At 29.6% G+C, this 25,660-nt stretch overlaps 1 long non-coding RNA gene across 1 annotated transcript in view; it reads left to right on the top strand.

The window, feature by feature from the left end:
* Window positions 1–25,660, top strand: part of LOC129951909 (uncharacterized) — a 166,211-nt gene that overhangs the window by 66,462 nt on the left and 74,089 nt on the right. Inside the window, exon 2 of the long non-coding RNA XR_008782253.1 lies at window positions 17,960–17,988. This is a non-coding gene — a long non-coding RNA (uncharacterized LOC129951909). The remainder of the gene's footprint in view (window positions 1–17,959; window positions 17,989–25,660) is intronic.

Here is a 25,660-nt window from a genome sequence, read left to right as displayed (position 1 = left end):
TTTTACATATACAAGTAACCTTATCAAATCATAAAAATGTAAATGATAAAAATTGTTTACTTAACATTCTGCGATTTCCTTTCATAATATTCCCTATAAGTTCAATTTGAGTTAATAAAACAAAAGTAGAACAAAACAAAACATTTCCTTAACTGCAATTTCCCTCCAAATGATTACCATTTCCATCGCTATAAATGACATTTTGTCTCTTAACGAGGGCAATGATTTTGATTTAGTTTTCGAACAAAACGACGGAATTTGACTTGACGCAAAATTCGATAAGGAGGTTATTTATTTTTATTTGATCTCATTTTTCTGTTCATCCTTGATAACATTTTTTATATACCACATCACATGTGTAAACAATGTTTCTTAATGACAATCTCTTTCTTCTTCACTTCACTTAACTTTTCTTTTCTTTTATTTTGACGAAAATACAAAAATTTCTACGATAAAAACAAAAAAGAAAAAAAACAATCACACAATTTATTTCGATTGTCAAAAGCAAATAACTTTGCTCAACTCTGTGATATTGAAGCATTTGGTTGCGTTCATCGAATGCAATATTCCTTATTTTCTTAGTTTCCGTCTCCTTCAGGACTTCAGGCACATGGGACTGAGATTGTTAAAGGGTACCCTACCCTTACCCATGATATTTGACAATCACTTCTCAAGAAAAGATATGAACAAAATAAAGATATTTCTCTTTTATTTCGATGAGGAGCACTCAAAAATAAATCCATCTTTTCGTAAACAGAAATTCAAGAAGTGAAATCAACATATCTTCAAGTACTCGTACAAGCATGAGTACAACAAAACGAGTGTTTGTTTGATTTGTATACATTGTTCTACATTTATGCAGATATTTTATATGAGAACATTTTGTTTTTATTTTTGTTTAAAGGAAACAAACGAAAAGTGCATCGAGGAAATTGACATACTCGCATAAAAATTCTATCTTTATCTTTCTCGAAAACAAAAAAGGAGATTTTTGATTCGTCACAATTCAAATTTTTTACAAACTTTTAGCTTTATAATGTTTTTTTTTGAAGTTCTGATGGATGCATAACACACATTTGTTTTTGCTCAGAAACAGTTTTGTTGTTTTATTTTCAGAATTCCTCTTTTTCTAATAATATGTGGGGTAGGTACATATATACTTAACCTATTTCTATTTTTGAAACAATTTCACTCTTCGTATGGAAAAGAATGCAATTCCTGCATTCATTACTTAACTTATATCCGTAGATATCGATCTGTTATCGAAATTGAAATAGGTAAACATCTACAGTGCTGTTAAGCTATTTATTTCCATGGAAATGAAATACATCATTTTTTTCGAACAGGTTTACAAAAACTTTCTTCAAATTCTATGAAGGAAAAACCCTTGAGATTTGTAAACAGTAAACTATCTTTTATATCTAGAGCCACGAGATAATACCAGCTTACTCGTAAGTCTTCACTTTTTAAACAGGGACGAAACAAGTTTTTTTAATTTTAGTGACTCGAAATACGTTCTTGATTAAATACAATTTTCAGATTAAAGTGTTGCTACGAAAAACCAATATAACTTGTGTATGAAAACACAAGAAATAGACACGAAACTGAGGTGAAATTGTCATTTTTCGATTTTTGGAGACCGATACTAGGCTAGCAAAACTTTCGGCTAGACTTGCACCTTTAATAATTTAAATTTCTTTCATTTAATTTTACCCTATGAGCTAAAGTATACAGAAATAATTTCTACAGAATCCATTACACCAGTTACTTGAATTACTCGTAAGCTCTTCCAAGAAAGGTATTTAAAAATTATTATAATAATCTTGAAAAGTCCTTCAATAAAATGTAATGTATATCCCCTTAATAGCCTTAAATTTAGAGGCTTTGTATTGAGGTTTGAGACTTTAAAATGTTTGGTTTTTTTTTTTAATTATTTCAAATGATAATGAGAACCATTAACCTTAATTTTGGTTAAGAAGGGAGAGTTAAGAATTCCATTAAAGTGAAGAAAGAAAATGTAACCTGTTCACACATTTTTTGTTGGGTAAACCATTTTTCTTAATATGAATCTCAGTTGATGGTGAAAGTTTTGAAACTATAGGAAAAAAACAAGTATCAAGTTTTTAATTTTGTGGCATCAATAAATTTAAGAATTTATGTTGTTCTGATCCTTAAAAGAAAGGAATATCGCCTATCGATATTTCCAAAAGTTCACCAAAATATTGATTGCGAAATTTCGTGTCATTAAAAATAAAACTTCTTTCGAGATGTTTGAGTCAAAAACCATTTTTTATCAGTTTAAAATTGTTTTGAAAGATTTTCTTTATTAATTTGTTAAATAAAATGCACGACTACTCAAGTATTCAAAAAATATGGTTAAAAATATTTACTGTATTTTAACATTTGAAAATTTAACTGCAAAAACTTAAATGACATTTGATTTCTCAAAAAAATATTAATTTCTTTAAATTTTTATTTGAAAATCGTTAGTGCAGTTTTTTTTTAAATTTTAGTTTAAATAACTTTTGAGTATGAAGTTATTTAAAGCTCATTAATATATGTGTCGCATTATAATTTCGTAAAAAAATGATGACCCATTTCCCAGATATAAAATTAAAAAAAAAAAAACAAATATCTTTTTAAAAATCAAAAATAAAATCAGTGACATTTTCGATCGTCAAATATATAAATTGGTTGATGAGTTCTTGAGAAAGCTTAAAAACTTAGTACTGTTTCTATGGATTTACCCTTCGGGAGTAAAACAAAAATACGCTTTTTAAATTAAAAGAAGCCAAATAAAGACGAAAAATTATCGAAAATTGAAACAAAGTCTTGTTTTTGGAAAAAAATGTAATGGGGACTACCGTTATTTTTAGTCTTAAAAAATGAAAAAACGCAATTTGGTTCAAAACTTTAATATCCACATTTTAAGTAAATCAACCAAATGTTTTGAACTGTCAGACAATGGGTATCTCTATCGGTTCTTGAAATACCGCCGACGAAAAATGGGATCCTGGATATACGGACGTACGAACGTACCACAGGCATCACTTTTAAAACTTTTTCTAGGGACCATGAAACGCCGAGAAATGCTGACTGATTACAATAAATTCCTTTTAGAAGTTAAAAAGAGGATAAGACCAAATACACATTTGCATCATTAGTCTACGAAAATTAATCTTGAATTCTATTTGTACAGTCTTAAATTGAGCACTTGGAAAAGCTTTATCTTGCGTGTTGACCTCAGCCTTTTTGTCGAATAGTTACTGGGGCAAAATTTCAAAACTTTTATATTGAGATTGTTGGAATTTCAATGGTATATCGCAGAGTGTATCGTCTTTTTTTTTAGTAGTGCTATAGTTTTAAACTTTTCAAATTTCAAAAAAATAAAAGCTAGCAAGAGAGCTATTAATAATAGAAACTGTTTTAAGAAATACAATATTCTTACTCGAAATAAAATACTATAGAAATTAAATATAAATTGAGAAGTACAAATACAAGTCCAAGTTCCAATATTAAAATGTTCAGACTAATTACCAGAAGTCCTAGGAAAAGGCTTCAAAACCTAGTTATTTTTAAAACTGTCAAATAGAAGTTCAGTGTTTCTAGAGTTACAAAAATAAATTCCAAAAATCAAAGATGCTAAATTTTATTTTCAAAATTTGAATCAAATTTTCGAATCTTATTAGAAATAAGCCTAATAGCAAAAATTTATCAAGTTTTATCTGGGAAAAAAGATTTTCTAGCGAAACTTTTCGATTCCACAAAAATAAAAACATATCTTCCTTAAAATGATGTAACTCAATTTTGTAAATATTCAAATTGTATGCACTTTATTTTGCACAGTGTTGTGCTGAATATTTTCAAATCAGTTTGTAGCAAATAACATGCATGAAAGCAAACTTTTCTTAAACTGAAAAACATGTATAGATGCGGAAGTAGAACTAGCACTAGATGTACCTTCGTATCTACCAAACTATTTGTTTCACTCGTCCTTCTATTGTCAATAAAGGCAAAACAATAAAATGTGTTCTGCGCTGCACCATGGAGAGCGCACAACAGCACCCACCCATTATAAGGCGATATGGGTTAAACTTAAGTGAGGTAGGTCGTAGACAGAGGTACATAAGCTATAAGTTTGTCCTCTGTGTCGTTCTGTTCCACATTCTTATTGTGTTGAATTCTATTTTCTCAATTTCTGCAAATTGAAGTAAAACGAAAAACTTCATCACTCGATTATTACACGAAGGATAACAACATTTTTGTTGGATGTTCTTTTATTCTTTTTATATTATGGTCATAACCTTTTTGTTATCGAAATTGCAAACTTCTTTTTTTTTTTGTTAACATTTATTTTATTGCTTTTACTTTTTACCTTCTCTGTACAAGTTTTACTTTTTACATCAGTCAGATCTATTGACACGAAATGTTTTGAAAGCAAGGTATTTTTGTATATCAGAACAACAACAACAAAAAATTGTAAAGAGAAAACTAAAATATGGAATTACAAAAATGTTATCAAAGGACACACGCAAAATGTCCTCCTTTTTTTGTATTTTTTGGTGTTTTGGTTTGTTTTATTTCGTTTTTGGAACTTTTAGCTTGTGAATTTTTGATGGTCTAATATATAAGTTTTGTTAGTTATGTATGAAGGTAGGTAGGGGCTACTAAGAGTATGAACATACCAGCATAAATGAAGCTTTTTCGACAGCAGCAGCTTTGCAGATAGATAAGGGGTTAACAAAACATAACAAATTTTTGAAACATTGAAAATACCGTATTGGGGGACACTTTGGTACCGTCGTCGTTTTGTAATAAATTTTTGATTCACAAACAAAGTCGGTGTAGTGTGTGAAAGCAATTTGTCGGTTATATTTGTTTTTAATGGAAGCGGAAAAATTCTGTCAATAAATCTATGGGTGAGTAAAAACAAATTTATTTCCATACGGGTTTTTGACACTTCAAAAACTCATGGCAAGCTTTTCTATAGAAGTTAGAGTTGGTAGTTTTACAGATTAGAATCCTTTTGTTTGAATAAACAACATATTGGACAACTTCATGAAAATTGCAAAGACAAACTTTATGTTTTGTACTACTTTCATTTTTTTATTCTAAATTCACAGATGGTTTTTACTCTTAACTACATATTTGAATTTCAGATGACAGCATGGAAACTACTGACGTTTAAATAAGAAAAAAAAGTTAAACTTTGGTCAATTTTAGAAAAGTATAATGCACCTGCACTGTTTCATATAAAGTTTTAATTATTTGGGGGTTAAAGAACAATGTTGAAATAAAATTAATTACAAATACTATAAAAAACAAAATATGTTTTTAATAATGCTTTCAAGACTTTAAAAAAATTTCAACGAAACACACATTTTCAAAACAAATAACTAAATAAACAATACAAATATTTTTTTTGTAAAAATCTTAACTAAAGAATATTCTTATATGTATATTGAATTACTATTTTAAAATAAGTTAAAAAAAAATATCAATATGTTACCTGTTTCTTAGACATCAGATTATCTTTTTGAAAGATCCTTCAACTCTTAAAATCTTCTTGTGTACAAATCTTTTTCAAAATCTAAGTGTTCTGAAAGAAAAGAAAAAGATGTAAAGATTTTAACTGAAATATTAAGAAATCTACATTAAAAACTCACTCAAATAATAAATAAATGCATAAAAAGACGAAAAAAAGATAAACAAATAAATATAAGGGTAACATAATAAATAAAATGCACGACTTGTCGCGCAAAATTTCTTTTCTATATAACGGCTATGTTTTAAACATCTTGTATTTTAACACTTTAAAATGTATTTGCAAAATAATTTTGACTCCAAAATCATTAGCGTTTTTTTATAATTCAATTTTGTATAAACGATGTTTTCCAATTTAAGTTTAAAAATTTGTTTAGTTTGCAACTATGCTTACTAATAAAGGTTTTACGTTTCATTTTTGTAAAAAAAATTGATAACCCATTTTCGAGATAACGAATTTTGATTTTTTTTTTTTGACTTTCAAATATTTTTGCTTTTGTAGACAAAAGTCATTGAAATCTGTTCATTAGTTCTTGAGAAAACTTACAAATTAATTACGGTTTGAAGCGGGTACCCTTCTGGAGCAATACAAAAATATTTATTTAGTGAAATTTAATACAAATTAATCTTTTGGTTTTTGAGAAAATTCGAGTTTTCGATATATATATATATATATATATATATTCCAACAGTTTTCTAAATATGACATATTTAAGAGCAAAAAACAATAGTTTAAAGGGCTTTTGTTGCTTTCACGCAAAAATGTAAGAAAATGTTTTGAAACATGGTTTTTTTTCCAAAAGAATATATTTTCTTTTTGTTGCCATTTCTATTAATGCGAAAAAAGCTACAAAAATTCAAGTACCCAAAAAAAAATGAAAGAGAATCTGAAGGTTTTTTTGAATTTTTTTTTGGGAGTTTATTATTCCTAACGCTAACAAACTGCTTACTAGTAAATTAGAGCTGATGCTAGAAATTATTTTGATCTTAAAAGAGTCAACAAAATTTAAATATTGTAGAGAGAAAAATGTTTGGTTCTTGAATTTAAGAATATACGTGGATTTAAGTACATAATTTCTCTGAATAAAATAAAAACAAATAAAGGTTAACAAAAAAGCTAGGAAGAAACTTTTGAGTGACAGGCATAAATTAAATATTTCGGAATCTCTTTTTTTACTTTAGTTCTCAAGAGATTCAAAGCTTTTTATTAATAAATCTGAAACGTGCGTTGTGTTTTTCAATTAGCAATTAGTTTAACAAAAGACTCACTTTTGCTGTTTTTGGAACATTTATATTCTTGGAATTCTCCGTTTTAGAACATGTAGAACAAATTTGCTTCAAAAAGTAGATTTCTTTAATTTTTTAAGATCTTAAAAGTTTTTGAAATTTTGAAATAATTCTAATTTCTTTAAAAAAGTCCGTTTAAAAATATTTTCTATGTTTTAGGATGTACCTGCAATATAAGTTTTTCTCAAAAATTAAAATTCCATTTTATTTCTCAAAAAACCTTAATTTTCTTTGCAAAAATCATTAGAGCGGATTTTTTTAAAATTAATTTTTATATGTACAGTTTTAAATTTGTGTCTTTAAAATATTTTAGTGGTTATAAATAAAGATAAAGATCTGAGATATCAAGTTTTGTAAAAAAAATTATAATATTTTTAAAAATAAAAAAAAAATACTGACATTTTTGATCATCAAAAATCATCATCAATTCGAAAATTTGATCATCGAAAAGAGCTTGCAAGAGAAGATTATTGAAATCGGTTCACTAATTCCTAAGAGAACTTAAAAACAAATTAACGGTTGTATGAGGGTACCCTTCAAGAGCAATACTAAAACATTTTTTTCTTGTAGAAAGAAGCCGAATTAAGAAAAAAAAAATTAAGAGAACAATTTAACAAAATCATTTTTGAAAAAAAATCGAAAATTCGAATTTTCAATTTTAAAACAATTTATTAGTATTGGGACTGCTATTATTTTTCGTATTAAAAAAACGAAAAAAAAACGCTTAATGTAATCGGTTGAAAACCTTAATTTTAATCAGCACAAAGGTGTAGGCTGTAGGGGCCAGGACAGACGGACGTAATGAGGGGGACCCACTTTTTTCGACTTTACTACCATCGTAATGTCATATTTGATTCGAAATTGTTTACGAATGCAATACTTGCCATTTAGTTCCTATATGTCGCAACTAAAACAGGCAAGAAGTACATGGAGAAAATAAGAATATGATATAATTAAATAAATTTAAAATGTATAAATAATACAGCAATAGATATATGAAACATTTATTATAAAAAGACAAAAGGAATTATGTTGTATCCGTCAGTTATGTTTTTAAAAGTTTTACAAAAAATGTTAATACCAACATTTTGCGTCGAAAACAGGTTTTGCTTCAAAACCTTTTTTTTTTGGTCTTGTGAAAAATGATTTTAAAATCATTTTAAATCACTTCTGGTAGGTTTTGTTTTTTTTTTGGTTAGACAAGTTGTTAGTTGGATTTTTCCTAAAAATTAACAAAACAATTTTCTCATATGATTTTAAGGAACATGCTTTTTAAATTTGCTAATACTTCCACGGAAATTCCAATTGGATTTGTCTGTCGATAGCGTTTATTGAGAGATATTTTATGTCAACCAAATTTTTAATTTTTCCTAAATTGCTATGGTCAAAACACTAGCTTGATTTTTTTAATACTTTCGGCACCTTTTGGTTATATCATCTATAAAATACAATTTATTTGAAGTCTATATCTCACCCGGTTTTTGAGATATGGCTCACGAAAAAATTAACGCACTGCCAGAAATCTCTCTAAAACTTTTGATTTAAATGAGATTTTGAGTTTTTAAAATGCATTATACCTACATAAATAATCTTAACAACACATATATTCGTTCCTTAAACAAAAATCGTTTAAGTCGTATTTGCGATACTCAAGACCTCTTTTATTTTAGTTGTAAGGATATGCGACACTAAATTGTACTTAAATATACGAAAAAAGGTTTCGAAATTTCTTCAATCAGATTGCAATCAATTTAGTTTAGGATCCTTGGCTAAAGGTCAAAGAAATGACCAACAAATATTATGGTAGGCCATGTTTACAAAAGTAACTAAAATCCTTTGTTTTTTTTTCAACGCATTCAAAACTTTCCATAAATAACCATATCATCATCATTGAAATTTACATAAATTCTTTGAAATAAGTCAATTAACTTTCTGTTTTATTTTTTGTTTAAGTCCTTCGCTTTATAAATATTTTGCATGACGGTTAAATAAAGTTCAGTAGAGATATACACACTAATGACCTCTTGAACTTTCTGGATGACATCATCGTTATCCTTATTTATATCCTTGGTATCTTTTGAAACATATTTATTCCCTCCTCCCCCCCTTAACCAATGCTCACACATGTGTTATGTGCATTAAGCGAAGATGAATTTACATAATTTATCGTGCTCGATATTTACTCCTCAGTCATATTCGTGCCACAAACACTTAACATTCACACAAACACGCATCCACCTATGGAGGTATGGTATATGCAATCGGGTTTATTCAAGTGAGGCAAACTTCGGTAGATGCATCACGCGGCCGGAAGGTTCTTTTCGAAAAGTTTATTATATTACACTTGACATATTCGCCGTCATCGTCGTCGTTGTCGTCATAGCCGCCGTGCCGCAGCCGTATCCTTTTTTCCGGAATAGTTTTTGCCAGCCTTATGACGAGCTACAACAACAACAACGACGATGCAAAAGATGAAGACTGTAGGATGACGACGACGACGATGATGATGGCAGCATAGTGTTGTAGTTGTTGGTAGCGCAGTTTATTTGCATCAACTATTTTTCCTTCAAGTGCAGTCACATGAAATAGCTGATTAACTTCAAAGGATCCTTCTTATATTTATGCAGACGTCCTTGCCATCAGTAAGGCATAACGCAGATGTTGTGATTTTGCCTCTTGCTTGCTACAAATATTACACAAGCTACACGTCAACATTACAAACACAAAAACAAAAAAAATCAAAGGAGAGAGAGTTTAGTTCAAAAATATAAATCTTTTCAAACTCCTTGCTTCTGTGTCCTGATGTACACATGCATATAGTTGAGTTCTTACTTCTCTTGTTCACAAAAAGAGGAATAAAGCCTTAAAATTCTTAGAACCGCACATTTCTAGAAATTTTTCCTTTTCTCAATTCAGAAGAGAATCTATGCTATTTCCAGAATTTTTAGATTAAAGCGCCTCTCAAAAGGTAACGAAACGAGACATTTATACTTTCAACATAATTCGCGTGGTTTTATTATTTAATTTTTCCTCCAAGGATATGACACAAAACATCACGAATCAGGATTAAAAAGAATGCGTCTGGGAAAAGCTTTTCATCTATAATTATTGTTCCCTCACAATGGGTTGTTTTTTTCTGTGTTTTTCTGTATTCTCTTGTTCAAATGATGGCAAAGTCAAATGACATCCTCAAACAGAACACCACTCTCTTGCAATAATTTATAAATTCGTTTTCCTTTTTTTTTATTCGTGTCCTTTTATTCCTTTTCACTGAGAAACATTTTTTATTTATATTTGAATAGGTATACGATGTTTAATGTATGTACCTATGTATGTGCGACGACACATTTGTATGTATGTCTGTTTTTTTTATTTATTTTAATTTTCACGTCGCAACTTTTGTAGGTCATTGGAACAGAATCCTTGAGCTGATTTCCAATTATTCCCTGATTGTCTGAATAAGTGTCACTTGTCAGAGGCGTTGAGCTTCAGTTTGTATACAATTTCGTATACAAGCATTATAACATATTGTGCCTTATTTGGAGATGAGATTTATTTTAAAGAGACAAGTAGAGTGGATATAGAGGTCCTGAGTCCTTCTGGTGTTTTATGGAATTGCAGGCAAACAAATTGAAAATAAGTTTTATTGTATTTTTGGTCCGAATAAAATAGGTGAGGAGTTTTGTCGTTTATCTTTTGTATGTTATTTTATTGTGTTTCACAGGAAATGAATAAATGATTTAAGGTCCTTAAAGGAAATGAAAATATGAAAAGTATGGATAAAAGCATAAAATTGAACTCTTGGTGTGGAGGTACAATAATTTAAGTAGGCTCTTTTAAAGGCCTGTTTCAAATTATTTAAGAATGCGTTCAAGATTCATTTCTGAAATCTAGGTAGTGCTTAGCTGTTATAAGTTTTGCGGGAATTTAATCTGCAGTTTTTGTTGATACCGTACAAAATTATCTGAATAATTTAATAATATAAATCAAAGTAGAAACAATAAAACAAATTAAAATAAAATAATGACAAAAAGGTGTACATAAATAAAATACAAATTACAGATATAAATTCAATAAACTAAACTCTTCAGATAAAATAATAAAAATATTTAATGAAAAGTAAAAATAGTGCAGAAAGTCCTCTCCGTGAAGTTATTGTAATGGGTCCAATTTGTCAAATGGAAAATTTTGACATTTCTCGACGTTTCAGTCTTAATAAAAGATTTTCGTCGTCTATAGTTCAAGAACCAGTAGAGATCTCGACTTCAAATAAATTTTGTTATACAGGTATAGTGATGAAAGATGCCGAAAGGGTACTCAAGAAAATTGAGTTGGTGGTTTTTTTACCATACCAGTTTAAAAAAGGTGAATCTTTTGGTTGACCCTAATATCTCATGAAGCAATGACGCTAGAGACTTGAATTAAATTGTATACTATATATTGTAACGTGGAAAAAAATCCAACTAACGTTTTTTTATAAATCAAAAAAAAACTGAAAAAAAAAACATTTATCACCTCGAAAATTTTACGAATAAATATTATTTCATCTCCAAAGCAACGAAGAATGATGTTTTTGTCATCTGATAAAATTTTGAAATAAATCTAATTGACAGTTTTTTTTTATAAAAAATAAAACATAAAAAAAACATTACTCAAGTTGGAAAAAATTGAATTTCGACTCAAATATGTTTTAAAAACTTGCGATTATGGCTTCAAAATTAATTTATCCTATAAGAAATACTGTTTTTAACATTCAGAAAAAAATTGAAAAAAATCGAATTGATAGTTTTTTTTTAATAAAAGTTGGTAACAATTGATTTTCAACTCAAATATCATTTCAAAACCTTGAGATATTGGCTTTAAACTACTTTCATTTTTCAAAAATATTGTTTTTTACATTTAGTAAACTTTGAGAAAAATCAAATTGACAGTTTTTTAACAAAAAATAAAAACTTTAAAGGAAATTTAACAAAAGTTGGTAAAAATTGATTTTCACCATCGAAGTAATTTAAACTTATAAAAATATTGTTTTTAACATTCGAGAAAATGTTGAGAAAAATCTGACTGACAAGTTTTTTACAAAAAAAAACTTAAACAAAAAAATAATAAAAGTTATTAAAAATTGAGTTTCGGCTCAAATATCTTTTAAAAACTTTGAGATATTGGCTTGAAGCTACTTTTATCTCTTAAAAATATAGTTACGTTAGTAGTTAACATTCAGTAAAATTTTGAGAAAAATCTAGTTGACAATTACTAAAACTTGGTAAAAACATAACATTCGATTCAAATAGCTTTTCGAAAATTAAAAATATTGTCTTCAAACTTTTTTATTTCACAGACATTTTTTCGATATTCAGTAGTTTTTTTTGTATAAAAATTCATCAGTCTGTTTTTTTCATAAAAAAATAAAATCTAAAAAAAAAATATGCAAATTTGGTAAAATTGTATGTTAGTTTCTTAATATCTTTTTAATTAATTGCATTAATCCAATTTGTATAAATTTAAGAAATGCTACTAAAATTGGAAAAAAATTGTTTTCGACCAACAATCTTTTTAATTTTAAATTTTTTAAGAATAATTCAACTGACAACTTTTTTAACCCAACACGAAAACCTATAAACAACTTTTAAGCAAGATAAATGGACAGACGGGATGTTAAGTTATCAGTGTGGGTCGCATCCCAGCCTATTTTTTTCAATTTTAGACAACACGAATTCGTAGGTACTTTTTGTTAATCGAAAATTCTCTTTTGTTGAAAAATCATTTCCGATTTTGAAGTTAATTCTTAATTTCACTACTCTTTGCTCATTATTTTTAACTTTTGCGCTTAGCAGCTTTTCAAAAAAAAAACTTTCTTTTTGCTTGAAACTGACAAATTCCATCGAAGAATGGCTTCGATGTCAATTAATTAAACAATCTTTACAAAATAAGACATTTTTGAAATTGAGACGAATGTACGCGTGAAAAATAATATTAAAAATTCATTTCCTTTGGTTATTTAATCAAAAAAGTAACTTACGTCTAACGGCGTTATTTTCTTTTTCATTTTAAAAGTGATTTATTTATGTTTTTATTAGTTTTCGACAAATATTTAAAAATAGCATTTCCTCAAGATATTTCAACTAAAAACAATTAAATTTTTAACAAAATATATTCTTAGGTTTGTAATTTTTTCAACTTTTAATTTTATTTTTCTAAATATTTTTCCAGATGTCAAAAGACTCAATTTTATTTAATATGGCCCCTGAAAAGTCAAAAATGTTTAGTTAAACAAATCAAACTGAAAAAAATTAAATTTAATAAAATAGAAAAACATACCAAAACAAAAATAAAAAAGACCAGTCGGTTGTACAATTTTTAAATGACATAAGAACATGAGAAATTTTTGTATACAAACATTTTTTTAACTAAAATAATTGAGTATAACTTTGATCATGTCCAAGTAAGATAGTTTAGCTATATGAAGTTCAAAAGTTTAACACAATACAGTTTCACTCCTACAAATATAAAACTGTCCTTTTTCAATTGTTTTTATTTCTTCAGGACCATTTATATTTAACTTAGCATGAAACATACTTTTTCTGTCTTAATATTTGAAATACACAGTATAAAATGTTAACACAAAATTCTCAGAATTAATTATAAAAATTTATATATTTTTTTTTAATTTCCAAAAACGGAGTTTGTAAACTGTGCATTTTGTCAAACACAATTTTAGTAAATAAAATGTTTTTTTTATAAAATAAAAATTCCTGGAAAAATGGAAGCAGAAAGGATTATTTGTATCCTTGTACCTCATAAGCAAAACCTCACAATTTATCTTGACTATTTACCTTGTATATTTGCTTGATATAAACATTTTTTCTTGTGCACTCAAATGCAAAATCTGTATCATTTCTTTTATATGTACACTACACATATTTTTATAAATATTTCCTATATGTATGTAATTTGTATTTTATCAAGTATATGTAAATCTTACTTAACGCACTGTTAGTTCCGTCTAGATTTCCTTGTTGCATATTCTGGATCAGCTAACATTATAAATACATACAAAGATCTTTTGAACACGATTACGAGCAACGTAACTTAACTTACCAAGTCAAAGAATTTGTCCAGATACACTTTTCTTTTCTATTTTTCGTTTTACCCCCAATACGAACTTCATATCTATTTTATTTATATATGTACATATAATGTATACAATAAGCTTCAACGTGTGCCTGAGAAAAATCCTTGCATAAACTGAGATTGAAGAAAATTCCATGAAATGATGCATATAGTATGTATAATGTGTAAAAATTTACCAACTTAAAGGAAAGTATGCAAATAGAGGTCATGATTGTACAGATTATTTATAGCACTTCATTTTAGGAAAATATATTTTCTTAAATTATTTCTAAGAAGAAAATAATCAAATTGAAAAATACCACACTATCCTACACCAGCTCGAAGTTGGTTCACATGAAAATATTTTATGCAAATGGATTAATATGCAAAGTGAATAAATTTAAAAGATTTTTTAAAAATAGCTATCTAATGATTTTTGAAATATTTGTATATCAAAAGTATTTACGTTAGTTTGAAGCTAACATCAGATAATTTTTATTCAGTTGCTTCGAGGTTGTGGAGTATGTGACAGAAATATGGAATATTTTATTTAAATATTGATTCGAAATTTAAGTCTCTCTTTGGAGTGTTTTACTTTTGAGTGCAAGTAGACTTTGCGTCAAATACATAAGCTCTGACTTTTTTGAGAATTATTCTTGATTTTATTCTACATCAAAAATTACTTTAATGGTTTGAAAGAACATTTAACATTTTCAAAAATTACAAGAAATTCAAAATCAAACAACGTGACAGCAGAAAAATTGAGATTGTTGAGATTTACTAAAGTTTTCAAGTACCAAAGAATAGCTACAGTATTCACTAGATCATTTTTTTAATTTGAATACAAAATTGTATAATACCTGAGAAGACATTTACTTATGTAAGATTTTAAGACCTATAACTTGGCATAAATATTCAGGTCAAAATTATAAAAATCTCTTCAAAATGTTGAACTTTTAGATTTCATAGAAAAAAATAACACTTACCGCTTACTGATTTTTGCAAGAAATAAAAAGCTTTTTTTGATTTCACGCAAATTCAAAGGATTGTTATTCCTTTAATATGCAAATGACACAGTCTAAGCATAAGGAACAGAGGAAAATATTAAATACGAAGTTTTTATGATCAATTTTTGGACACATGACATGAAACTCCTTTTACAAAACTTTCATAATTTCACTTCTTTTAAAATAGTCAAAAAATAAGACCTTACAGGAATTAATACTAAAACACCATTTAAACTCGAAATGATCTCCTTAAAACTAGTTTTGTAGTTTGGTTTCATTTATGAATATAAATTTATTGATATAACTTCTCGAAAACAGCTCAAACTTACATTTTCGGTTGCATATCTGCTCCTTCAATTTTTCGTGATGATAAAATTCATTTGTGACACAATTTTTTTGTGGGTTGTATTGCAGCTTCTTTTTCATTTTCTTCTCACTTCAGTTAATAATATTATTCAATAATATTATACACAAAAATTATTAATCCAAAGTTACCATAATTTCAATTAATAGTTCATAAAATTTTATATTTGAAAATGTAAATAATTGTAAAAGTTTTTTTATTATTCCACTGAGTCTAAACTTTCCCACTTTGTTTAAATTTAATTTACTTCTTTTATCATCTTGCTTAAATGAACTAACTGCCTCTTCCAAATCCATAATCTTACTACTCGTAAGAGATCATTGATATTCTAGAGACTTCCACTAAGCTAAAGCTTCACATCAGGCGATCATGATGCGTACATGTACTCTTTTCTCTTTTGTTTTTAGATCTACATTCTGTCCTTCATCAATACTTTTAAGGGACAAATAAAACAAAGGCAAAAAATACGAAAAGTGTGTTGGTTTATTTTTCTAACCATACAATCACGATGACCACCACCAATACTACTGGATGATTGGCCACGCCCACTCTTCATCATATTTTATTAGTGTAAGTAATTTTGGAGAAACAAAATTCAAAAAGAGAATATGAATATAAAAACAAAATCGAAACCATATTTACATTTAACGAAAAGAATATGAAGACAAAACAAAAAATTAAGTTATACCTTCTTTAGTGGCATGATCGCCTGGTACATCTAATCGAACTAAAAGGCCGTCTGATTTTTTTTTGACTTCGTCATATTTTTGTGTTCTCTCTCTGCCTTCCTTCTTTCTTTATTGACACGTTTTTTTTTCTGATGACCAAAAATGAAAAAAGTGCAAAAACTCAAGGCGAAAACAATGCCTACTCCGTAATATGATCGCCTCTTACATCCAAAGAATTTTTGTTTTTATTAGAAACAAGACCACACTTTTTTAATGAGACTTAGGAGAGACATAATTTAGCACACTTAAGATTTTTGCTTATTTTATTGTTTTGGACAAATTATGTCATGTTTTTTTTTTAAACATACAATTTCCAAATCAGAAAAATCCCATCCAGGTGGCTGTGCTTTTCAATTTTGTGTATCATTCGATCAAGTTGCCAAAAAAGGAACATAGAAATATAATTTTGTTTTCCTTTTCATTTCTCATCCAACATAGGTTAAGTTTCTTAACATTCTTAAAATTTTGAAACGTACGTTCAGACTCAAGAGAATATTTCGAATTGCTAAAGTGAAGAATAAAGCAAATGTTATTAAAATTATTAATGTTTGAATTAGGTAAAGAAACAATTCAAGCTCTTTTCTAAAATATGTTTGACCTTTTGGCTTTAAATATTTATGTAACCTCCAATTGAAATTTTTCTTGCAAAAACATAATTATCTCATCGTATCTCAAATTTTTAGACATCGTCAGTTTTTTGTTTACAAAACTTTAGTCATATCAAAAATTGTAAAGATTTGAATTTACTATTGCAATTTTTTCGAAGCTCCTAAAATTTGTTTGCCATTTATTTTGAAATTACTACAAACCTAAGCTGAATTTGTAAATTGTATGCCTTTTAAAGATATTCAATTAAATAAATTGGGTGGCGCCACAGTCCGTTTGAGAACTAGGGCCTAGTGACTGACAACTCTCAACTGTTTTCAGGAATGGAAGGGACCTACAATTTTAAGCCGAATCCGAACGGCAAATTTGAGAAAGCACTTTTTATGACAAGAATTACTCTTGGAGGATTTGTCAATTCCTTGCAAGAGGCAGTACCCGTGAAAAAACTTTAGGTGGCATAGGCAGGGATCGAACCCAAGACTTCTCGCATGCCAGACTATCGCACTATGCACTAACAAATTTTTTCAATTTGCTCGTTGAACTTTAAATCAATACAATCTGAACAAATATTGAAGTCAAAATCTTCAATTTTAATGACGAATATATTTGTCCTTTGAAAAGTCTTTTGAGTTTATTCTTTTAGATCTGTTTGTTTTCATGATATTTTATACATGAAACTATTTTTGGCAGGAATTATTTTAAATAATTATAACACATTTTAAACTTAATCTTAGTTTTCTAATATTAAAATATTTCTTAAAATCAATGAAGCTCTGTACAGAATAAAGAGATAATACAAAAATAAAATTGATATAGAGCTTAATAATATGTTTTCATTAATTTTATCGTGAACATTTAGTCCTTTCCTGAAGCTGAACAAATTTTGTTTTGGCATATAGTTTGGGTTGTTTTTCAACCTTAAGCAAATGTAAAACAAATTTTAATCCCACGTTCCATAAAATAGCTGTTGACTAAATCATAAGACACATTTTTTGACGTTCTAGCCTAATTAAAGTTTTAAGCTCAATTTGCTTTGAAAATCGTAAAGAGGGTTGGTAGCAAAAACACTTGTTTCAAAAATAAACTATTGTTTTTAAAATTTGGACCTTCAGTGATATAACAATGAACCTGAATGACATTTACCTCATCCCTGACTCGTGGAATAAAATAATTTCATAGAAAAAAAACTCAAAAGAAAGTGGATATAAATTTTAAAAATGTGTATTAAATTCATTATTTTTTTTATATTCCATTTTTTTAGAGAAATATAATAAAATTAAATTATAAAAATCGTACCTTTTTCTTCTTTTCAGGAATCGAAGCTCCAATATTGCATCAAGTGGTAAGTTAAAAGAACTCCTAAAAATGTTTTGTTATTGAAAAACACAATGCAATTTGTATTGCATATTAAATAAAACCGCAATTTGTTGAACAACCTATAAAAATATTCTCCGATATCAAAACATTTCCTCAAGAATGCAAAACAATAAACAAATCATTTCTGGCCATAGGTAAACTATACCATCCAAAGATAGCTAACTTATTTATATACAAGATGAAATATTAACCATTATACCTACCCAACTACCCCTACCTGTTCTTCATTTTAACAAGATATGCACAAAAGTCCAGGATATTTTTTATTTATACAGAGGAACAAAATAAAAATACGAACAAATATATTCGTTTAAAAATTTTACAAAACAAACTGAATTGTGGCCAGAAGAAAATTGTGTGTTGTGTTATTCTCAGTTTACAGTTATACGAGTACTTATTCGTACCTATATATGAGTACATGGCAAAGTGCCATTGCAAATTTATTATATTTTCAACGAAATACTCTCTCTCTCCAAAGAATGAAAATGGAAAACCAAAGAAAAAAAAGTCCTTGCCAAAACAATGGAATTTGTAAGGATATAATACATACTCGTATATAAATTTCTCTGTTGTATGTTTTTCTATAAATGAATATATAACAACATACAAACATACCTTCAGAAAAAAGAAAGCCATATCAGTATGGGAATTCCTTACCCTGTATGCAATAGGGGTGAGTGGCTGAAACCAACCCGAGATAGTTGTTTTCAAAACTATGCAGTGGTTATTCATTCACAGATTTTTAGTTAAATTTATTTTTTTTGTTGGAAATTGGTTTAATTTTTTTAGCATCAAAACAAGAGTCAAATATTTTATTTATGTTCTGGGAAAATAAATTTTTTTTTATGCCAAATAGACTAAAAGAAGCAAACATGCAGTAGAAAAATTGAATAATGTGCAAATAATAAAAAATTATTAATATGCATTTTTCTTGCAACTGAAATAGAAGATAAAATATTTTTTTAGTGGAAAATCAGTTCTGCAGAATGAGAGAATTACATTTTTGGTCAGCACTTCAATTTTTTTAAGAAATGCTTCTTCTGCTTATTTTTTCAGAAGAGTTTTCTTTCTACTAAATTTCCAAAATAAAATGTACCCCTTTAAAACTATCCTTTGATAATTAAAACTGTTTTCTATGGAGGAATTTGAGACATATGTAGGTAACCAGATAAAGCTCTCTTGTTTTTAGATGTTGAAATAGAATAAAACAACCTGTGTGTGAGGTATTGACAAAACCATTTTTTATTTAAAAGGCGCATGTATGCCATTAAGTGTGGAATATGACATCCTTCAAGTGCCCGCCTTGGCTTCTTATGATGGCACGGATCCGAGTGGTCTAATTTTCAATGACTCTTCCGCTTAGATCTGGCTGAATTTGAGCGATGGCCTGTGATATGTTTACTTATAGGAGGAATCGGTCGATTGTGGTTTATTTGCATTGACCTCCGGCCTTAACCCCACACGAAAAGATCTAGCGGGGTCAAAACAAATGACCTTGGTGGCCAATTAATATCACCCCTGCGAGAGATAAACTTGCTGTCAAATCGTTCATGCAAAATGAGAATCGTAGCGTTTGCTGAGTGGCACTTAGCGCCACGCTATCCTGCTCGATGCTAGAACCATATGTCGTCTAGGTTCATATGGTTCCATTTGGGCCATAAGAAATCAGTTATTATTGTTATGTATCCACGGCCCAAAATCCACACCAAACGGTAACTTTTTGAGGATGCATTATCACCTAGTGAATTTATGTTAAAAATTGAGGTCCTCTTCAAAACGATTCGAAGCCCAGTTAGCGAGCAAATGGTGTTGTCTATGGTCATGAACTTTGAGGTCCTGGGTCAGTCGGATCTGGTACGGATGTAGGCCCAAGTTCTGACGCAAAATTCGCCAAGTTGAAATCTGCGTAAGGCCTTGGGTTCTGCTATACACTTTTACGGATTGCATCGATATTCTCGGTTGATTTTGCGTTCGTTGAAAGTACAGATGTTGATTTATTTTTTTGCTGAGGTGGTTGTCTCAAATTTGGCTACCAAACGTTAAAGAGTCGACTATGAAGGGCTACCACGTCTACCGTAAAATAGGAGCAATGTTTGCAACGTTTCCGTTAAAGAACATTCATTTTGATAATATAATTTTATCATTTTAACTTACCTTGATGATTTGGCATAAACAACTGAATAATTAACAAAAGATTTGAGATTATGACACCAAAACAAAATGGTGCCACGGGGCGCCAAAATCTACTAGCGCTGATTAAAAAATTCTTTATAAGAAAATAAAAGCCCAATTTATTTTATTTATTTATAATTGGACTTGAAGTTAAGCGTCGAAAATGGGAAGAAATTCAATTTTTTTTCAAATAATAACGTAAGAAAGACTAAAAACAATTTTTTCAAAATGACTTATACAAAAAAACAACAACCTTGTTTGGCAAAACAACATATTTGGTTAACGTTCGACAGCCAATATTTGGAAAAAATCAGTCATGACCTATATTTCATTTTGCACGGCTTGGCCAAGTTTTCATAGAAAAATAGGGCAGTTCCTTTGAAATCTAAGTAGTAATAGGTTTTTTCTTAATATGATAATGACAACATTTTTGATCGGTTTTTCGAAAATCCTAGAGTGGCGGAACTCCTTAAGTTCATACCATCATTTATATCTTGATATAATTGAAATAAGCTTTAAAAAAACGTATCTTTTTTTATTCAAACATCGCATCTACTCAGCTTTTTTATTATTTATAGGTAGAAACTTAAATTAAAGGGAGTACGAAATCAGTAAAGCATTTTTGTATCTAATTTTTCAAAACCCTAGCACATAAATTAGGTATTTGTTAATCAATGGTTTGTGTTATGCAGGCTTTAAAAATCCCTGTGCCTTTAAACTTAATCTTTTCAAACTACAACTTAGAAAACCCCACAAAAAATGTCTAAATGATTTAAATCAAAAGATGTTCTTGTGCGGTTATGTCGCCTCCACGTAAGATGATAATGCCCTTGAATATTTAGTGCATAGTTTTAAATGTGGTTGGCTGTGTAACACGTAGCAGCAGTCACTGAATTTTTTGTTGACATCGTTCACACCGAATAAAAAGTGACATTTTTAGAATTCGATAGTGTCGTGTTTTGACAATCTTATTTAACTAAAAATTATTTTTCAATGAAAGCTTTACCTAGTTTCCAACTATTTCATGATTTAGAGATTAGGACATTATCATTTATCGGCCTTTAGGTCCAAGTCACGAATTAAATGCGTTAAGTTGATACCTGTTAAATTGTATTCAATTCTTTTTCTTTCTATCAATATGATCGATAAAAACAAAAAATGCAATAAACCAATCCCTAAATCTAATTCAGTAATACAATCGTTCTGAGAGGTGCAATACAAAAATTAATGTTTACTGTGTACCAGCTTTCTCAGATTGTGAATTAAACCATTGTCATTAATTTTAAACTTTGTTGTGACCAAATGCTCAAATAAAGAAGGAGCAAATGAAGAAGGAAGAATGGCTTGAAGAAATGTTTAAATTTAGAAATATTCAGAATAAATACAAAAATTGAAAAAAAACGACATCAACTTTGAAAAATAAAAACTATTATATTGTACCCACGTGTTCTTGAATGCAATAGAATGCAATTTCTATTTATTTTGATCTTCCAAAAAGGGCAGATTAAATGAAACCTTACTTGACATCAAATATACCTTCACCAATATATTATCTCGCTTATTCACTGTCAAAGTTATATAAGGGTCCTATTAGATGATTCTCTTTAAATAAATTCAAGTACACATCTCATCATCAATCTGATCACGAGTATTTCGTACATCTTAATTTTTCTTTCTGTTTCACAAAAAAAAAACAAGTTGATACCTAATATTATAATCTTAAAGCCTTAGCACTAATTCATTTGCTATTGTATGGTGTTACCATTAATTTACCATCACCATTAACCACACACACAAATTTCTAACCTGCATAAACTTTCCTAAAATTGCCAAGAATATATAAATAACACATACGTTCAAGGGAAAAATATAAAAAAAAATTAGGCACAGAATATTTTTGAATAACTTAAAACTTTGTTCTTGATTTTGTTTTTCAAAAAAAAAGTCCATACAAAATACCATAAGGAACAAATTTCAACATAATATGTATCTATCAGTATCCCATAGAAGTTAGCCATATATTACACAACACAGAAAGGAGCCCTTATTTACCATACTATAAGATTTTTGTTCGTTTTTCTTTTATCAACCAGGAGAGATAATCCAATAGATTTTCTTACTTTTCTTACTTTTCAATGCGGAACGATCCTTAAGAAAAACCAAAAAAATATTTAATCCCATAGGCTTAAAGAATGTTACGCAGATAAGTTAACCTATTGGGTTGTTCGATTTTATGGAAAACCTATTTATCCTTGAAATTTTCTTTATCTTTCTCCATGGAAGGTGTATACTCTTATACTCGAAGAAACACTCACCATCAAGAGTGAGAGGAAACAAGTTTTCTTTAAATTAAAAACTTTTACTTCTAGGATTTTGTATACCTATATCGCCTTACCTACTTATACATAAATACGATACCCGTATATAGAAGATATGACATCTAACGTCCAACCAACCTAACCTTCGTCAGATGAGGTAACGACGACGACTACGACGACGGGAAACTTTATACGGATAGCATCAAGAATAAATTAATATTCCAACGATGCTATAGGCCAAAGTATATATACAAGTAGACGTAGGTGAGGATCTAAAGGATATACCTACCTATTGGGGGGGATTTAAATATTCTGCCTGAAACGGTACCCAATGTAGTATGTTGATATGCATAATATACACCCACTCACTTATAGAAAGGTCCTTTGGCAATATTTCATTCATAATTTAAATAAACTTAATTTTGCACCTACTTTCACGTGTCGTTTTGTCCGCCCGCCGCCCGCTGCTTCGTCATAATGTGTACCAATGCCACCAAAAGGCGCAATACTGCATAAATACGAAAAACGAGATGATATATAAAAACTTTATTCCGCACATCATCGTGGGAATAACCCTTTTTTCCAATCGAGAGACACAGAGGCCTTTTGCGGATGGCGATATACTCGAGACTTCATTATATGAAAGAAATCATCAGAGTCCTTGTGCTAAGCTTTACGTGAACATACACATGTATGTACTCTGTACAACACCATTAATGCTCATTAAAATTTATCAACTTAGAGTTGTACAAATGTAGGTAGATATAGGCACCTATCTCCTCGTCTACAGAGTCTATATACAAACGTATAAATATTTACACAACAAAACAAACACGCTCAGTACCTTTTTGAGTTTTATTAGGTCGGATAATCCTGAATTAAGAAAGGGGTGAGGTAGGATCTAAGAAAAGGGGGCTACATCGCAAAAGGCAGAATATCCTTGTGTATAATTACATTGCATAACCAATCCGTCTATTAATTTAGTCTTTGTGTTTGCCTTAAAGGGCACTAACTTTATGCCAACGTATTTGTGATGTCTTTTGTGTGTACTAAGCATAATGTATAACAAATAAGGCCTTGTACATTACATACATACATATATATACCTACTCCTAAAGCATATGTACATAAAGCAAGTCTGATAAAAATAAGAACGGTAAGCAGGGTGACAACACATATCCGTATCCGCCGACAAGATGGAGGCAAAGCTCGAAAACGGAAAGAAAAGTCATGTTATATGCTATCGGAAAGTGTATTCTGCTAAAGAAGTTTGTTTGAAGCCAAAATGTTTTCGATTTAATGGCTTAATTGCCTTATGTGCTGTTTAATTTTAGGTTATGGTTCCCAAATTAAAAAATTTAAATGAAAATTGTTGCCTTAATACAACATGCAATATTTTTATTAAAAAATAAAATCATTTAAAATTTAATTTTAAGGTTTTTTGTTCAAAGTTTTTAAGCAATGGCGGAAAGTTTTTTATAGGATTTTGTCTAGAAATTTGATTATTTTATATTTTAAAGAAATTAAATACGTGCCTGCGACTGGTGGGCGTTTAAAGGACGTCAGATGTGTGGTTATGAATTAAGGTCGCAAAATGATAAAGCATACGTTGAAGCTTGAATTTAAAGACCACTGGGATGTTAAAATAAATATTTTTTTACTTTTGCGAGTTCCTTAGTTAGCTTCCGATGTTTTTATCTTTTTGACCTGGTTTATTTCCAACTTTATAACACTACATAAACTAAAGGTTGAATTTTATTGCGAAAAAATGTTTTTATAGTACCTGAAGCGTGATGGTTAGTAAGTTGGATTGTCGAAAAAGGTAAAGGACAACTTCAACCCGTCAAATCTTCGGTCGACAAGTCTTCTTCCGAGCATCAGCAAAGTTTTCGAGAAGATCATGAATAGGACTCTGACTAATGGGTTGCGGACAACAAAAGAATTCCGGATAAACTATTCGCGTTCAAGGTGGTTCATGACATAATTCATATAATAATAAATAAATAAATCAAAACAAAAACGAACAGGTGCTGTTCTAGTTGATTTGGAAAAGGCCTTGACAACGTATGATGAGCAGGCTTGGCATAAGCAAACCAGTAGAAAGTTTGTTGTCAAAAGTGGCAATGTAACTTCTACCACAACATTCCTAATTAAAAATGTTCTTCAACAAGGAGCAGTTAATTCAACAATTCCTTTCAGCATTTACACCAGCTATCTGCTAGATAGTCTAACAAAGGAAATTGCGTAGGCCGACGATATAATTGCGTCCAGAACGGCCCGAAATGTTTAAGTTATTAGAATTCTCTTGCAGCGTGATTTTGACAAGATTCAGCGACATTGCGACGACTGAACACTGAAAATATCCAGAAGTCGGAGACAATTCTGTTCCAGACTCCGTTGGCTAGGGCCACGGGGGCTACGTGCAAAAATTGGCACAAGATGGTCATCGTTCATCTTAATGGGAAGCGATTAAAGAGAAAAGGTGTAGTGATGTACCTCGGTATCTGGTAATATCAGTATTTATGTTTCGACACACATATAAATGCTGCTCTGATCAGGGACAGAGAAGCCTTCGCTTTAACGAAGCGGCTGTTTTACAGCAGTCGGCTTGACCCGAGGGTGATGGTAATTTGCTACATGGCCCTCTTACGGCCAACGATCATTTATGGTTGTCCTGTGTGGTTCAACGTTGATGAAGAAGTTTCTGGTGTTCGAGCTGCAGTGTTTACGATGCAGTACCGATTTATATCGAACAGTCGAATTTTCTTTCGTGCATTACTATTTCAACGAGGTCCTTTTCCAGGGGGCTTGAATCAACAGAACTGACAATTTTGTGATAAAACTCGTTTGAGGGCACATTGCAAGACCTATGTCTTCGAAAAACAATTAAGTTTTCGGGATGTTTCATCCGAACCAGGAGTATTTTTAAAAAGCACCCTTTAGCAGCTTCATTTAACTAGAGACATGCCTCTTTTTAAACAGATGCGGCTGATACAGGATTGATTGGCAGTTTCGCTAATCTACCACGTAAGACGACGAACCATGGATAGGCGACTCCTGTACAATCGGGACGTTATGGCACAAAGCGGAGCAGAGCTTCTTCATTTCAGTAGGGCTGTGTCCGAACGGAACCGAAATGATAGGGTG

Source organism: Eupeodes corollae, chromosome 3, assembly GCF_945859685.1.
Source record: "Eupeodes corollae chromosome 3, idEupCoro1.1, whole genome shotgun sequence".
Lineage (NCBI taxonomy): Eukaryota > Metazoa > Arthropoda > Insecta > Diptera > Syrphidae > Eupeodes > Eupeodes corollae.
The sequence above is the reverse complement of the archived record's forward strand: the minus strand, read 5'-3'. Positions and strand labels throughout refer to the sequence as shown.